The sequence below is a fragment of the Doryrhamphus excisus genome, chromosome 9 (genome assembly GCF_030265055.1).
Source record: "Doryrhamphus excisus isolate RoL2022-K1 chromosome 9, RoL_Dexc_1.0, whole genome shotgun sequence".
Lineage (NCBI taxonomy): Eukaryota > Metazoa > Chordata > Actinopteri > Syngnathiformes > Syngnathidae > Doryrhamphus > Doryrhamphus excisus.
In genome coordinates, this window is record NC_080474.1 from 13,071,008 (window position 1) to 13,086,877 (window position 15,870).

At 40.8% G+C, this 15,870-nt stretch overlaps 1 protein-coding gene across 2 annotated transcripts in view; it reads left to right on the top strand.

Moving 5' to 3' along the window:
• The window catches only part of tbccd1 (TBCC domain containing 1), a 119,802-nt gene that overhangs the window by 30,813 nt on the left and 73,119 nt on the right, over window positions 1–15,870 (top strand). The window contains exon 2 of one of the 2 annotated variants that reach the window (XM_058083070.1): window positions 4,128–4,248. The exons of the other annotated variant lie outside the window; for it this stretch is intronic. The gene's annotated coding sequence lies outside the window, so the exon portion shown is untranslated. The remainder of the gene's footprint in view (window positions 1–4,127; window positions 4,249–15,870) is intronic. 2 annotated transcript variants of the gene reach the window in all.

A 15,870-nucleotide genomic window follows, 5' to 3' on the forward strand; every position in this document is an offset into this window, starting at 1 on the left:
TGTGGTCTCGGAGGCTATTAGTGAGAGCAGATATTTGATTAACCCCCTACATTAGTGGACGTTGTTTGCCCCCAGAGGAGCCTTTGCGTTGACAGTGACCATCAGTGTTGGAATGCGGCCAAAATAACTTTCAGTTAATATTTACTTTAGCAGTCAGTTTATCATAAACAAGGTGTCCGATTTAGATCTTTAATCGTCAGTAGGCATTAATTATTTTTTTGTATATTTACTAGCACTCCTCTGGGAGTCTTTGCTCAGCCTGCATGCTTCCTGTCCCACCCTGCCGGACATCAAATGTAGTTTATACGAGGTGAGTAAACTGAGGTATTTATCAACCACACAGGCTTCCGTAATGGAGCTGATTAATGGCTGCTTATTAACTAAAGCGCCGTCGTCCATGGCCCCGAGGGCTCGGCGTAATTCTAGAGGACCAGAGTCGATATATAATGGTCTATTTTCGCGGCTCCTGTGATTAAGCACCATTAAAGTCTGGCTTTGAATCACTTCAATGGCGACAAACATAAATGCTAGCGTGTCCCCAGAGTCCCCCAGACTCACTCACTCTATGTAGGCCTGCTACTGCAATAAAAGGCTGTATTTGTGGAGAGTTTAGATTCTCAGGGGAGCAGCATTTATCGAAGCTCTGCTCAAACATTGATCTTTTCAGCAGTTTGGATGAGATATCCACTGGGAACGCAGGCTGCCACTAATGTGAATGAATGTGTGCATCTGTGTTTGGATGCTGTATGTCAATGTGTACACATGTTAATGTGAGGCAACTGTAACACCAGACACCGCGTATGCAATAACATTAGCATGCTAATCTCTAACCTGATAATGTCTTAACTAACACGGTTAGTTAGGCCCAACATAGCATGTGCTTTCACAAAGGGACACAGCATCTCACCGTCAGTAGATGCATGACTGCATGAGCATCTTTTGACAAACTGTATAATATATAGTTTAGAAGATGGGGAATTACTAGGTAGACTCCCACAATTCTGTGTTGCTGTCATTTAAGAAAAAAGGTGTTAAAGGGGACCTATTAGGCTCATTTTTCGTCCACTTGTATTGGGTTGTGGACTCCTATAGAGCAGCTAGTATACCCAGCTATACAGAACAAAATACAACATTCATTCATTCATTCATTTTCTACCGCTTTTCCTCACAAGGGTCGCGGGGTGCTGTAGCCTATCCCAGCTGTCTTCGGGCGAGAGGCAGGGTACACCCCGGACTGGTCGCCAGCCAATCACAGGGCACATATAGACAAACAACCATTCACACTCACATTCATACCTATGGACAATTTGGAGTGGCCAATTAACCTAGCATGTTTTTGGAATGTGGGAGGAAACTGGAGTACCCGGAAAAAAACCCACGCATGCACGGGGAGAACATGCAAATTCCACACAGAGATACAAAATACAACATTCTAACTAAATTTATACGTCAGAAAAGTGGAAAAAAACACAATAGGTTCCCTTTGAAAAATGCCAGGTTAAACAGGTTGTGCAAAAGGGGCTATGATCAACGCAACCAAATGAATCAGAAAGTGTTGATGCTAAAGCTAATGACTTGAAGCACTCATAGTGTGCAAAGTTGTTGTCATTAGAGGAGATTGCGTGTTGACTGTCAACTGTCAAAACAAATCACAAAAATTGGTGTGGACCTGGATGAATACAAAAAACAATTGTATTACAATTACTACAATTACAATGTAATGAAGCCTTTTTTTAAATAAGCTGTGAAATGATCAGCATACACACAGTGTGGGCACGTCTAGCTAGGGGCAGATTACAGGTTTTTCCATTGTGATGTCATGAAAGCCCAGACTTTAAAAGTGAGCAACTTTAAGCACCTTTGAATGGACCAAACACGTGTGATAGAGGATGATTTATTCTGTCATTTGGTGTTGACATATTACTCTTAGAACATCATTATAAAGTCAATTTTAGTGGACCTTGAAAAATCGGTGTTCAGTCCGACCTTCAAACTTTTATCATCTTAGAAGAAATGAGTACATTTTTTTTGCTGTTGCTTTTGCTGACTGCACAAAGAGGAGGGCATTGAATGCAGCTCTCCATAAAACTTAATGAGTACATTTTTTGATGTTTTCCACTGTTTGCCTCTCAATCCATTTGTCTCCCTCAACAGGAAGGACTCTTCATCCTCTCAAATGTTTGGAGTAGCCCGTCCCCTCCTCTCTCCTCCCCTCCTATCCCACTCTCCATCTCTCCTCGGGCCCTGATGTTCTCCCCGGCTCCTCTGGGGACGGCAGTAATAATTATTATGTAAATAAATACGCCTGCTGTAATCACATTCGTGCCACTGATCCAATTAGAAAGCTGATAGCAGCCGGCTGATTGCGCGGCATGGCGGCTGGTGGTCAGGGCCCGTTGTGTCTTTTGTGCGTGCGTGTGTGCGTGCGTGCGTGCATGTGTGTGTGTTGTGTGGCTGGCCAACTTAGCTAAAGCCACATTAGCAGGCTGCTGTAATGAGAGCCGTTTGGTGCCATGCTGCATGTAGTCATGCACTGGAAGTAATGCTCTTTGACCGGGATCCTGCATGTCTGCCAGGCCTTGTGGTCTGCTCTCTGGGTTTGTCTGTCACTCAAGCACACATTGAGTGTGTGTTGCCGTGTGTGTGTGTCTATGCTATCATGATCCCTGGCTCTGGATCACTTTCACCGTGCATCATCTTATCGGCAATTACGGCCCTGTTGTGATTCCCATCAGCTTTAATGATGGTCCGCCGAGACCATCACCAGTCCACCGCCATCCATACTGACCTCATTCTGCTCTTCTGTTCAGTCGGCGCTCAACACAACTCTCTTAATATCTATTTTAAAACACTCAATCATTTTGTGTGGGGGTTGCATTTCAACTGCTGTTAAAACTGTACACTAGATGTGTCCCACTTGAAGAGCAGCATTCTCAAATTTCATCATGATGATGAGCATAAATGCGGTCCAAATTTCTAGTTTTCTTTATTCTCAGCTTTCTTGTCCCACTTGCTGCTACTGTTCTTTAGCCGGCAGCACTTATGCAGCCCCAGACCACGGTGCTACCACTGTAATAGTTGACTGTAGGCGAGACACAATTATAATGCTACTTGTGTTGCCAGCTTATGAGTGGAGGTCAATACTCAAAACGCAAAACCACTAAACTGATTTTTACATAAATCTGGTGTTGGTATGATATAGTGTGTTTTCTCACCTAATTTCTCTGTGGCTAAAGCAGAAATGTTACTGACAAAATTCATGCATATGCAGGAAGGGAAGCTATACGGAGCCTCAAAGTGCTTAGTGTTCACATTTTTGAGGCGATGGTGTAGCTTTGCTGTTTTATTGTTTCTGTTTTGGCAAAAGGTATTCAAAAATGATATGTTGCAGTGGCACCTTGCCAACAGTTTCCTATGGCGTGGAGGGCATCATTTCAAACAGCAATATACACTGGGCAGGAGGGGGGGGTTTGCTCTGCGGCCGCCATGTGTCGCCTGAGTAGACTCCTGCTAATGTTGGGAAGTAACGTATGGGTCCCAGCGCTAACTCCCTGCCTTTTACATCTCAATCAGGTCACTCTAGTTTATTTATATATTGTCAAGAGGACGGGGGGTAAGGCAGGCCTGGGAGGAGGACAGGGGGGCAGAGATGAATGTGGCACCCCCCCACCCCTTCCCCTCTCTATTTAGTTAGCAAAAAGCTTTTATAATGAATTTGAAAGGCGGCGCAGATCCAAGCTTTTGAAATTCCCAGAGCACCGCTAAGTGAAATGAGGAGGAAGGGGGGGCTAAAGCGGGTGAGCCCAAAAACTAAAAAGCATTAACTTACACAATGTGGGCTGGATCAAAAAAAAAAAAAAGGAAATCATTATTTTTTTCTTCTGTATTGCTTAAATCGCATGTGTGATTGTGTCCTCCTGTAAACGCCGCTCTTTGCCACGCGGTCGCATGCTATTAAACGAGCCTTCCTAATATTTTGAGTCGGCTGGCAGTTTGAATTTCATCTCGCCGACGCATCTTGTTTCTCTCAAACCCTGACTGTTTTGACATGCGGCCCGATTAAATTATAAACAAGCAGGCCTCCTGATGGTGATGCTGGAGCCACTAATTTCCCTAATTGTTTGCAGTTGTCTGGGAGGCCCTGGACTCAGCCAGCTCCGCCCCTGGCTGGCACGGCCCCGTTTAAGGAAGCAGGCAGGAGGGAAGTGGGCGGTGGGAATTAAAGGACACCATGTGAGGAAACGGCAGGTAAAGTCAATGAAATCCAAGCTGATATGTAATTTTAAGAATGTTATCAAATTAAATGTGTGATATACAGTGGCATGAAAACATTTGGGCACCCCTAATAATTTTCACATTTTCATCATTAGCACTGATAGCACTGATAGATGAGAAATGGAATTAAATGTATAGGATTTACAGAAAGTGTGTAATAATTATTGAAACAAAAGTAGGCAGGTGCCTAAATTTGGGCACCCCAACAGAAAAATGTTTAGTAGATATTTAGTAGATCCTCCTTTTGCTGAAATACATGCTTCCTATAGCTTCCAATGAGGGTCTGGATTCAGGTTGAAGGTTTTTTTTGGCCATTCCTCTTTACCAAACATCTATAGTTGAGTCAGGTTTGATGGTTTCCGAGCATGAACAGTCCGCTTTAAATCACACCACAGATTTTCAATAATATTTATACCAGAACATTGTACTTCTGTACAATGTACTGTCTTTGGGCGAAAGGCAGGGTACACCTTGGACTGGTCGTCAGCCAATCACAGGGCACAAACAACCATTCACACTCACATTCATACCTATGGACAATTTGGAATCACCAATTAACCTAGCATGTTTTTGGAATGTGGGAGGAAACCGGAGTACCCAGAGAAAACCCACGCATGCACAGGGAGAACATGCAAACTCCACACAGAGATGGCACAGGGTGGAATCGAACTCTTGTCTCCCCGCCGTGCAGCCCTGCATGCAGGTTCATTGGAGTTAATTGGTAACTCCACATCATGCAGGTTAATTGTAAACTCTAAATTGTCTATAGGTCTAATATCAGTCTGAATGGTTGTTTGTCTATATGTGCCCTGCGATTGGCTGGCGACCAGGCCAGGGTGTAACCCGCCTCCCGGTCAGTTAAATGGGATAGGCTCTAGCATACCCCCGCCACCCTAAGGAGCACCATAAAAAATTAATGAATGTAACAATACAAGCAGTCAGAAAGGTTCTGGGATTACTGTGAACTAATCCATAATCCTGGTTCACAGTTACTAGTAAAAATACAGAAACTGACTTTTTCTATGTTTTGTGCGTGTTCATAAATATAAGTTTTTAAATTGGATTGTAATGATAGGCCATATGAACACAGCTAGTAGTATGTTGATGAGGCTGGTTTCAACCTGTCCTGGAAGAGAGGAAGGAAAAATACCATTGGACAGTGGGGCTGTAAGCCGCACGGTGGATGAGTGGGTAGCACTAAACTGTGTGGAGTTCGCATGTTCTCCCAGGCATGCGTGGGTTTTCTCCGGGTACTCCAGTTTCCTCCCACATTCCAAAAACATTCTAGGTTAATTGGCAATTCCAAATTGTCCATAGGTATGAATGTGAGTGTGAATGGTTGTTTGTTTATATGTGCCCTGTGATTGGCTGGCCACCAGTCCAGGGTGTACCCTGTCTCTCACCCAAAGACAGCTGGGATAGGCTCCAGCATACCTGTGACCCTAGCGGCCAGAAAATGGATGGATGGAAATGTATATAAACACGCTATCATGTTAGGTATTGTCATGTTCGGGCTAGCATGCTAAAATTAGCATTTTTTTGGCATTGTTCTTAAGATTAACATACGAAGACACTTAACATTACCATATGTTGTAGCTGTTTTAAGTAGAAATATACTTATATATATAAGTAGAAACTTATATAGACACTTAGTTTTTTCGTGCTAGGTATTGTTCAAACACTTCAGTGTTTCATTACATTTCTGCGCCATTACAGAACAGCTTCAGCTCTCCTGCTTCCACCCTCTACTTCCACTTTCTGCATTTTGACGTTCATGCCTTTCCAGTTTCCAGTTTTTTCTTCATATCTTAAGCATTCACATGCAGTGTCTTCTGACATTACCATCATCTCATTAAAACTGAGTTTTTATTTTCACTGTATCAGCAGTGATTTACTTCTTTATACACTTCTAAACTTAATGTTAAAACAATTAATTTGATTTGACACAAATCATTAGTCCTCATTAGTCCACACACAAATATATACAGGTACTGTCGTGCATATGTACATTAAACACTTTATTCATTCATGGGTTCTTTGAGATTCACTATATCAATAAAAGTTATTGTTTTTGCTGTATATCTGTGATGCAAATTACTGTACGTCCCTCATTTATTAGAAAGTTATGAGTTTTATTAATGAAACAATGATAGTGGTTGACCTCTTTTTACACTTGCATGAGGGTTAAGAGACACTCCTGTAATTATTTACACTTTTTGGGATTGATGTTTGGGTCTTTATCGTCCCCAGCAAAAAATGAGATAAAAGTCACTGGACTAGAGCTCATGTGTACACTTGTGTGTGTGTGTGTGTGTGTGTGTGTGTGTTGTGTTTGCATGCTAGTGTTGGGCGGGTGGGAGTGGTTTGAAAGCTGAGCTGTGAATGTTATCCAAGCTGGCATCAACAGACGTCCTTTAGCAGACGGCTAAAGTCGTATCGCTGCTGTCATCACTCGATCGCTGCTATCGTCTCTCTGAGAGCGTGTGTGTGTCCACGTGCTCATTGAAGGCTAATTTAGCGTGACAGTAGGGGAGCAGGTGAGCTAATACACCTTTCTCCGGGCACAGTCGAGATCTGAGCACCAACACGTACACACGTCTCCATCTTAATGCATCCCGGAACAGCTTTTTGATACTGAATTCCACATTGTCCCCGTAGACTGTGATCGTAGGTCACAGTTGTTTTTTTTTGTCCGGTTCAAGCTTTGTATTTATAAAAGGACTTCACATGGGCAAAAAATTGTATCTTTCTTCAATTTGGATGAGTTTAGAGCTCTCAAATCACACATTTCTCACCATTGTCCGATATTACACAAACATAGCCACATCTCGTTTATTTTTTTATAAAATTATTCATGGTGTATCATGTCCTTTTCAACAGTTTGTCAACATCCCCAAAGCTGTTCATAGCAGAAATAGAGGCGCTAAGAGGTTAGATTGCATTATTCCTTTTTGAAAAAGTGTATTTGTACAAATAGCTTTTTTCTTTTTAACGATTCCTCCAGGATTTTCTAAATGTTGCAAACTAAAATGCCTGAATTTGTGGCTTTTTTTCCCCACCAATATTGTTGAGTGCTACGCAGGGACACAATTACTTAATGAAAATGATGATGGTTGGCCAAAATGTGTGAGGAAGTTTGGGAACTGGACAAAGATGTGAGGTCTTGCATAATTTGTTGGGGACTTCTTGAACTTGGTTGACTTGGTGCGATTGCAACATGTTGTAATCCTGCCTGGGCGGGTTTAATAGTCTGATTATATTTTTAGAGCAAAAACCACAAAAATCAGAAATTGACAGTCTTAGCCAAATGTTTTTGGAGTGATTTCACACAAAATTGCTTTCTTGTTCATGAAGCACCTTGTTTATGTAAAATATTATTGTAAAGTGATTGAATGTTTTTGATTGTATCTTTTTATATGCCGCAAGAGTATTGCCTCAACTGATTACCTTTTATTTTAAGTCAAATTTGAGCAGAATTTACAGGTTAATGTGCAATTTACTGTTTTTTTTTTTTACATTACACTGTGAATTTACCGTATTTATTAAAACCAAGTAACAACAATCTGTTCCTTTCTTTAAAAAGTAAAACATGTTTTCCTTGGTTGTTTCGATGACAGAACATAGAGAACATCAAGGTTAACTTGCAACCGCAGAAAGTTAGACAACAGTAGTATTAATAACAGATGTTGGCGTACTGATACTGGACTGTGAGAATAAGACTCAGATTAGATAAGATGTGCCTTTTTTGGTCCCCCACGAGGAAATTCCAACAACATTTTTTTTTAAGATAATAGAAAACCTATTGAACTAATAACATTCATTAACCATATGATACATTGCAATATCAATATTCTTGATATTCTCTATAAGGTTGTAGGATGTCCTATTGTGGTCGTCATGCCTTTTTTACATCTTTATGGCCCTCGTCTTTTCTTCTATGGTTGACATTGTGTGTGTTTTAATATACGGTACTAGTTTTTCATCTTTTATTTTTTTTACCCAAGCTGAGAGTGTGTACGTGCGTGTGTGTCACTCATGCTCTGTCATCTGTTTAACTATTTCAACAGAGGGAGCCCATTATGTGGCAGCTTGTGGTGATGAATATTGAATACAGTGTGTGATCATGTTAATGTTTCAAAATATGCGCGTGTGTGCGTGTACAACATGCGATAATCTGTGAATAATGACAATATCTCTATGAGAGAAAAACATGCAATGTACATTAAAGAGGCCACATTTTCATGATTTTGATGGAGTCACATGTTTGCAATAAAACTTGCAGGGGGGACACAGTTATTGTTCATTACTTATTTTCACCGTAGTAAATATTTGAATTTGTCTTGTTTGTCTATGTTCTGAATGAATAGCTCGGGAGGTTGAGGCTGCATGATGTTCATGTCCTACCAATCTGTGAAAAATGGTCGTTTGGAGGTATTAAGATAAACACACGCAGGACAATAAGTGACCGGTGGCTGTTCAAGCGGGACACGTGCCTCAATAGGCTACTGATGCAGTTAATGCCTGATGAGAGTTCATCACGACACTGGTAAATGCTGGTTACTCATCCACAGCCCTGCTGCCCGTCTTGTTTTTGGGGCTTTTTAATATGGAAGGTGAGGTTGCCGGGATGACATACTGTAAATGACAGTTTGCTGCAGTCAGCATACAGCCGCCATTGTATATGTAGCTGTGAGTGAGTGAAGGTGAGTGAGTATACCGACCAAATGAAAATAAGCAACTCCAAATTGTCTAAAATGTCAATATTTAGTGTGAGTATTATTGTCATTGCACAATAACACAGCAGTGAAATTGCCAACGAAATGTCGTTACCTGGCTCCCGTGTAATAATAAATAATAGTGTGTAAATAATAATGTGGAGAATAAATAGATTACATCAAATATGAACAACAATGTACAGCGTAAACAGTAATTTGTACAAATAATTTAAATCATTTAGAATAAATAACAATGATTTAAAGTTTGGGGCGGCACGGCGATCTAGTGGTTAGCGCGCAGACCTCACAGCTAGGAGACCAGGGTTCAATTCCACCCTCGGCCATCTCTGTGTGGAGTTTGCATGTTCTCTCCGTGCATGCGTGGGTTTTCTCCGGGTACTCCGGTTTCCTCCCACATTCCAAAAACATGCTAGGTTAATTGGCGACTCCAAATTGTCCATAGGTATGAATGTGAGTGTGAATGGTTGTTTGTCTATATGTGCCCTGTGATTGGCCGGCGACCAGTCCAGGGTGTACCCCGCCTCTCGCCCAAAGACAGCAGGGATAGGCTCCAGCACCCCCCGCAACCCTCGTGAGGAAAAGCGGTAGAAAATGAATGAATGAATGAATGAATTTAACGTTTTGTTTGTGCGTGTGGTCATTGAGGAGTCTGATGACCAGGGGGAAGTAGCTGTCTCTAAACCTGGTTGTTCTACATACAGCGGATGCTGCAGAGCCTTCTCCCTGATGCCGGAAGAGAAATACCACGCCACTCCATCATTTTCACCTTCCTCAGCAAAGCACTTAACCTCTTGACGGTGTGTTTGGGTTCCTTATCATGTTGGATAACTGACCTGTGACCCAATTTCTGATTTACAGTATGCCACATTACATGTTGGAATTCATTCTTCCAATCAATGAACCGCAGCATCCCGATGCTGGTAGCATTTGTGCGCGACACCACCATTTTTCTTGACTAAATACAAGGCACAATTATCTTGTTTTATATTGTTGCCAGCTATTTAATAACGGTGATGTGTGGACTCATTCTCAATTCATAGTAAATCAAGACTGCTATACAGGTTTTTCCCACTAACTACTCTAAAGTTCACGTTCTATAAGGTGAGGTTTGTATTTTTTTACTTCGGAGGGAGTTAGCTGCTCTGTCAGTGAGCATCATTGCTAGCCTCTGTGGAGGTCTGCACCAAGGGACAGCCTGAGGCGGCGGCCTGCACACACCTGCCACCTCCTCGCTCGCCATCGTGGCCCGGGGGAAGCTGGCCAGAGCCTGCGGCGCCCCCATCTTTGGGTGCTATATTTCTATTAAATCAGCTTTTTCCCCACTTTGACTGTGTATTACTACAGTATTATAAGTACAGTTAATTACCTGTATGTATTCATTCATTCAGTAATAAATAGAAGTTTCCATGATCTACTTTCCATTATCCGTTTATGTAGTTGAGCCATATCTTAGCATATTTATGATCGTTATGACCAAAGTGAGTGTATAAACTAATTTGATTTGCATTATTGTTGTGCGTTGGAACTTTTCTCCACCTCATTGTTTGTCGCACCCGCCGTTTTGTGTTTTAATCTTCCGAGGATAGACGCAATCATCACATTTTCCCTCATGCATCTTTCATGTCCCAGTCCAGATTAGTTATTCCAGGGTTTAGAGAAATGCTGAGTGTGATTTATTTTTAATCACAGCAGCTGTTTGCCTTCTCATATTGAAGATCTCGCCTGACAAAGACCTAGATCGGAGGAGACACATCTGACCTGCTGAAAAAAGGATGTTAATTTTCACTGCATTCAACTTTTTTTTGTTGTTTTTTTGGGAGCTTCTTGCCAAAATTGAATAGTCTGTGTTCCACCCCTCCTCTCTATTTTGTGTTGGTAGTTGACTGGACGAGGTTACTTAGTCTTAGCAGGATTACACACAAACCAAAGTCATGATTTCTGTCTCCCTCAGTAGGTCTCTGAACCAGGTTATGTAGACAGAAGTCAGGTTATATTAAAGTCACAGCAGCAGGAGGCCACAGGTGTGGGAGCATCCTCCATAGCGAGCCTGCTGCATTGTGGGTAATAATAATAGCAACGGCAGATGTGCCCCCGCTATTCACCCCTAATGTTCTCTAATCATCCCTCTTTCAGACCTAATAGTCCACAGTGGTGCCCTCACAGCTGCCTGATGAGCCCTGGGGTATATGCACACCTGTCAATCTCATACTCAAACAACAAACGCACACACACAGCTCGGCTGTATTGCAATTTATCGTACTGTACTTTGCTGTACCTCACTTACTACTATTACGTACTTGGCATATTGTCCAGTTGTAGTAAAATCAAAATAATGCATCATGAAGGGAAAAAAACGTATATAAGTCACATAGGACTATAAGCATTTATTTTTAATTTTATTTCACAATAGCACTCAGACTAATAGCGTAAGTAGGTGGTATATTAGCGCAACACATTAACAATAGCACATTAACATAACAATCCAACAAGTCCAACAAGAAAGTTACCGGTAAGCAAGTTCACCGATCTCCCGATCTAATGCGACTTATAGTTCCGAAAACACGTCTGTTACTGAACTACTACAGTCATCCTTGGTTTATCACAGTTAATTGGTTCCAGACACAAACGTGGTGTAGTAGGACTCCGTATAAATCAAAAATGGTTGTAGTTAGCCCGTAGAACACATTTTTAAGACCATGTCAATACATTTTTAAAACATTATTAGAACCTTAGAACTGTAGTATCTGTGCATGCACATATGTGCATTTTATATTTTCATTCAATGCGTAACCTCCTGCACCCTACACGCTTCCATGCTTTTTCATTTCCTATTTGCTATGGGGGGCTTTATTCACTGGAAAGATGCATGCCGGGCTCTTATAAAATGCACTTCTGCCGCCTTTTGGCTTTTTTTTACGACTAAACGGGATCTCTTCTATTATGCAATTGTGTCATCACCTCTTTTTACGTCTCATGCAAAACGTAAAAATGTCTTTGGGATTGGGTATTCGGGTTGGAAAAAACATCTAAAAATGTCTTTGGTAGTGAATGAGTTAATATTTTTTAAAAACCATGATGGCATGAACACACAAAATTCAAAACGTGAAGTGGTGAGGGTCAACTGTATCGTGTTGCCCCCAGTCTATTACTGTCATTGCATATGTAGCCACTCCTTTTTCTTAAATGAACATTGGTTATTTTTGCACTACTAAAACACACAGCTTCAAATTGTGCAATACTGGACTTATGTGCAATATGATTCATTCATTCAAGTGAAACTCTGGTACAACATGTGCAATACTACATTTTGTTTACTGAAATTCCACATTTTGGTTACTGCAATTCCACATCTTGTTACTGTATAGGTTATTGTTTTTGACTGCAATTCTATATTTTGTTACTGCATAGGTTATTGTTTTTGTTGTACATATATTTACACTTATTTTGAACAGCACCCGCCACTTTCATATTTATATTGTTATTCCTTGTTTTATTTTTATCCTTTTCCTTATTCTTATTTTTACTTTCTACAAAATGCACCGTGGAGTTGCACTCAAATTTCGTTGTATGCGATACAATGACTATAAAGGCGATTCTGATTCTTCTCTTGTTTTTAATTTGTAAATTGCAACCACTCGAGTTAGTCTCTTCTCTTTCGTTAGGTAGCCAAGATGGTGACTACTGAGCATGCTTAGAGTTGATGCACATTCATTTGGGGTGTGTTGAGTGCAGCATCTGGTGCTGATGGCAAACTGCATTTTGCCTTATTTCTCTGTGTGAGCGCACTTAAGTATGTACTTATGTACTTATGCACTTAGTATGGAAGTGCGTCAATTGAGATACAGTCCTCCTTTGTTTTGAACCACCCTCCTAAGAACGAACAACAACTTCACTTTTGTGAAAGAGTCAACAGAGATTGACAGAGCACATTATTCCTTTTAAATTCCCCACATTTTGGTAAAAATGTGTGGATATTTGGAATTTTTATAACGCTGTTATGATCAGCTCAAGCTACAGTCGGAATAAAATGGAGTCTCAAAGTTGGATATTTGTTCACTGTTTTAATTATGCCCATTACAAAGCCATGTGTAATTTACTTTCATATTTGCAGTCTTACTTTTTTTCCTGACATACTGGTGCTATTTGTGATTTCTGTATAGCAATAAGAAAACACACTTGAGTCTTTAAGCTTTTATTTGCCCCTTCTCAAAAGCCTCCCATTGTGAGGTCAAATTCATATTTCCCATAAGCCTTCAGTGGGGCACATGCTCCACACACAAGACCGCAAGAGACCTTTGGGTGGTCTTGTGGTGTGACAGTACTGTCTGTCTGACTGTTTTATCTGTGAGGAGAGCCCACTCCCATCCAACATCTGACAGACCTGCTCTTTAACACTGGGAGGCTGATATGTGTTTAAATGCTGTGACACCCTGCCGCTCTGCACCCACTTATCCACTGTGTGTGTGTCTTCTAATGACTACCAGCTTCGACAGGACCTGAAGCCTGAGGAGAGGGGGGGGGTTGAAGCCCGTCAATTGAGCGAATAATGACTTGAATAAGGAGATTTAGGGATGAGGGGCTGTTTGGCGCTGAATGAAAACCAGAGGTGCTCGCCGCAAAGGGCTAATGGTGGCAATAAGCGAGGCTGTGGCGTGTGAACGCATGAGGAGAAAACACATTGATGTTTCCAGAACGTTCTCAAAGGCAAATGTACAGTACTGTGCAACTGTTTTTTTTTTTGCCACCACTAACTTTGTTGTTCATAATTGGTTAAGCCGAACGTTTGACAAAATTTTGCAAAGAATTATGCAGAAAAAACAAAATAAAAATCCAGAGCACATGAGCCTGCTTTGGAGAGGATCTGGATAAAAGTGCAGATACAGGAACTAGGAAGTAGCCTCCAACTTAACAAAATGCAACCACTTTAGTGGATAGTATGGACATGGCAGAGGTCTGCGCTTCACCACAACAGTCTAGCATGTTATGTTTTTACACTGTATATTGGTCTTCGAAAAAAAAAACATGTACAGCAGGGATCTCAAACACGCGGCCCATGGGCCAAATGTGGCCCGCAGGACACTAGTTTGAGGCCCCCGCCTTGATATGAAAGTTTAAAGTTAGTGCGGCTCGCGCAAGTTTGATATGGATGCTGTATGGTATCATGTACCCAGAAAAAATTATTACGTTTGATTAATGTTCATGTTAAAGGTTAAATAACTGTTAATAGTTATCCTCCCTATCCTTGTGGAAGTGGTAGGTTTTTGGCTATTTAAGTTTAAAGGAAATAACTTGAAGGCTACCGTTAAGGTCGCTAACTCTCTAGTTTGCGAGTTTGCATGTGTCTCAAGACCCTGCAGTTGCGCAATATGTTGTAAATAAAAAAAAAAGTATAAATATGACTATAGTTGTGTTTTGTCATGTCTACAGGGCTCTAATAATGCTTTGTTAATTTTAATCTGAAAAAAATAATTTGTCTACCCACCAACTATATGTGGTTTCTTAAGTTTTTATTTGCCGTTTTATTATTATTATTATATGTATTTATTACTGATTGATTTTCTTTATTCTTGATTTGTTTGTTTATTTTTCATCTTATTTTGTGCAGAAAAATAAAAATTAAGATATTTGAGAACATTGGAATGTTTTATCAGAGCTTTTATTGTAGAAAATTGGAACCAAAGCACTGAAAAAGTTTGTATATTTTTCTGTTTTTAATAAATGCGTTTTTTTTTGGGGGGGGGGAACCTGATGCGGCCCAGCCTTGCCCAGACCCTAGCTCCAGTGGCCCCCAGGTGAATTAAGTTTGAGACCCATGATGTACAGTATACCTAAAGCTAAGCAACCAATAAAAACATATTTGACTATGTTGAGTTTTGGATGAAGTATCTCCATTAGTTGCTAGAAGTGGCGGTCAAATGGCCAAGCGTTGTCCATAACAGTGACCTTAATTTTGTATTCTTTTGAAGTACCATGGGTTTATGGTGGACTTAAACCCATACATTCATCGCTGTGGCATGGATTTTGCGCACTGAGCACAGGTCACACTTTTGGTGCATGATTTATGTGGATATTTTCATTGGATAGCAACTATATTTGTTTATTTAGATATCATAAAGTGTTAGTTGGAATATTCAGATGCTGGCAAACTGAAGCTTGTGAGAATAGTATTTCCATTCAAATCTAGTCTCTTTACATAATATTTATTGTTTGAGGTTGAGGCCAGAAAATTGATGGGAAAATAAGGCAGGCAACTGTTTTGATGCAGTTTGTTTTTCCTAATTTCCACAACCATCCACTGTGGCCTTGCGGTAACTCGATTTTGTCTCAGAACAAAAGGGCGGGCATGTGAAACATTTGCAGTTAAATTCAGTTGCTGACCAGTTATTAGCTTTATCTTGCATAATGTCCCTTTCACACAAATGAGTATTAGCATTTGAAAGTAGTTGTTGTGGCTGGCCCGTCTGTACATTTGCAAAGTTATTTACAGTGCCAGAACTTAAATAGTGGCCTCCTTTTAGGAAAGTCACATTATTTTCTTATAGAAACACAAGAAGCTGCATTGTCATCCATAATTTCTAGTCAATTTACCCGCAACAAGCTCTTAGAGTGTATTTTTTCATTTCTGGTTTTCCTCTGATTGCATACATGTACAAATGAAGCAATGTTTGGTTGCTGCGGCCACCGTGTTGTCTCCCTCGCTTGTCTCCTGCTTTCTCTCCGACCAAGCTTTGTTTTAAACAAAGCGCATCATTGTTCACGACGTCTGGCTTCTCGGGACATTGTGAAGTGGGTAAACATCTATTTTGAGTAAAGGATCATTCTTGCTGAAAAGAAGAAATTGATGACAGGTTTTGTGTGC